This window comes from Gastrolobium bilobum, unplaced genomic scaffold (assembly GCF_033153095.1).
Source record: "Gastrolobium bilobum isolate Gb01-03AN ecotype WA unplaced genomic scaffold, APGP_CSIRO_Gbil_v1 utg66998, whole genome shotgun sequence".
NCBI classification, from domain to species: domain Eukaryota; kingdom Viridiplantae; phylum Streptophyta; class Magnoliopsida; order Fabales; family Fabaceae; genus Gastrolobium; species Gastrolobium bilobum.
Genome location: NW_026898860.1, coordinates 16,809 through 19,521, shown reverse-complemented (window position 1 = coordinate 19,521; position 2,713 = coordinate 16,809).

Below are 2,713 nucleotides of genomic sequence, written 5' to 3'. Positions count from 1 at the left end.
ATTCATGCTTATTGTATTCTGGAACTTCAAGAACCTGCCAAGTATAAAAAAAGAGGAATCTTATTAGTCAATAGAAAAGTTTATGGGTTAAAGACTTCTCATATTATATGAGAATAATATCTTTTTCTACACGCACAACAAACATGTGGGGGCCATTGAAAAAAGGAAAGAAAAAAATTTCCAGTGAAACCCACATGTTTGTTATGTGTGTAAAAGAAGAAATTCTTCTCCAGTAACATGAGAACAAGGTATATATAGTAAGGCAGCCAAAATTTTCAAATATTGCAGGCAACATAAGGTCTATTCTTGAAAACAAAGTGATGAAAGGTTATTAAGATTAATTGCTTAGGCAGAAAAAGCTAGAAGATACTCATTGAGTTTCAGACAAAAAATCAGTGCATTCTATCTCACAATCACATGGTATTTGTTCTTTTTTCGCTTGTCTTTTTTCCCCTTTGGTTCAAAGCATATGACAGTTGTTTGAACTTTGAAATCGTAGGGCCAATAATAAGTTGTATCCAGCAATGGACATGATAGGATTAGAAGTATGGATGAGGTTAGAGAATCAATTAGTCATTATCAAAGACATAGACAAGAAGTTAGGTGAACAAGATATTGGCTATTAGTAGAGAAAAATAGATGGACGACAAAAAACTAGCATTTTCAGGGCTTTCTATTTCCAAATTCCCATTTTATTCAATGGACCCCGAAACAAGTAGTACTTTAAAGTTTAAAGCACACGACAATCACAATGCAAATACTAATTAATTAGAGATGGTCACATCACATGACATGTGTGACAAAAAATGCTAGAATTAAGCACAATATAATGTTTACCTAAAAGGGTGCATGCCTTATGCATCATGTTTGTAAAACAATGAAACTGCAAAAATGATAAAAATGAATCTGGGAAATATGCAAGAAGTGTGTAGTACCTGTGTTGTTCTTGCCCAATCACTTAGGTGTTGTTGCTATTTGTTTTGTAACGAGGAAATGGGACTTGACCATGTTCAATACGTTGAACATCTTCTTTGAGGACCTCATAGTGCTTTTTAACCTCTTCCACTGATCTTCCTACCACTTTGGCAACATTCTGCCATCTGTCAGGGGTTTCTCTATCATATAAAGCCAGGGCTTGTTCAAATAGTTTGTTCTGCCTCGGAGTCCAAGATGATCCCATTTGTTGATAAAATGTTTACCTTCACTGAGCAATCTAAAACAATGGGAATGGATGGGAGAAGGAAAAGAATGATTATTTTAGTGAAGGAAGGTGGCTTATAAGTCAAGGGAAGGGATGGGAAAGGAGTAACCAACTTAGCTCCTTATAAGTAGGAGAAAAAGGTGGTATTGTGGGGTTTAAGCCTGGTGGAAGAATATATATCTTCCAAGAGGACACTGAAGATAACGTGACCCGTTTTCTTAAGAACCACAAGTGAAGAGGGTCAATGGACAACAAGTGGAAGAGGAGAATCAAGATCAAAGGACAAGCCTTTATACATTTTAACCCAAGATATATACTTCTTATCATGAATCATATCATTGGCAAGTGGAGTTTCCTTTTTCATTTACAAGTTGGTCAATTACTTTCTCAAAATTTACTATGCAGCAGTCAAAACCGTTCTAATAATGAGTTTTATAACGGAAGTTCCAATAGTGGCATTGCTGGAATTACCATTTCATTAGGAGATGATGTGGTCATGGTTGTGTCTCAATTAGGCTCGGTTCATTTGGTAAAGAATGCTGAAGCTGTAATGACATATATATAATATTGTTCCCATCCATTTTTGTTGACATTACTTTGATCGTGTGCTACTTTTAATTTCCATAGGCATATAACTTTTAGGGTTATATTTCTCTCATTTCACATGAAAGAAGCCAAGTTCCTATACTCACAAAACAGAGGTAGGTATGCATCTCTACTTTTTTTTCTCTCCTCTTGTTAGTGAGTCCTGTTTGTAATATTGTCTTTGTTACACGAGATAATTCTTCTCATGTAGCATGAAAAAATGATTTCCCTTACTTTTAAGTCCAAATAAAGCCTTTTATGGCTAGTTTGGTGAAAAAGCATGATGAGCAAGAACGCATGTTTTAAGCTGTGGAGCTTAATTTCCCATATTTTCGGCCTTTAGTATTAAAGATGTGTGCCAGATATCAGTCACACCGTATGTGCCCCAATTCATTCTTTTTGCAACTATAATGAAAAAGCGTTGTTTATACTGCAATTGTGATGAGGTCGATTGTGTTTATTTATGCTTTCAATTATCAATATGTTTGTTTCAAATAGAACTTGAAGCGAATAAATAGCAATGGAATACATCTTTTATTTGATATGTACCACTGGGCCACTTCACATCGTTGAAGATTATGGGACCAATAATTAAATTTGTCGTGTTATGGCTCTTTTTATATATCAACTATCAAGTATCAAAACATTATATACGAATAGAGAGTATAGTATATACTTCGACTTTGATTCTTCCACTAACTTATTTTCCAGCTAAAGATTGATTTTTCTTTTCTGGCGAGAAATAAACATCTAATGCACCATAACTTCGTTGATTGCTCTAGAGTCCTTTTACTCCATGTAGAAGTGAAGTAAATGTAAGGATGAATTTGAGAATATTTTTAAGATATTTTTATTATTTGTAAAGATTTATTTCTTTATTTTATTAGGATTTAGGTTAGGTCTGGGCTAAGTCCATTAGTGTTTCTT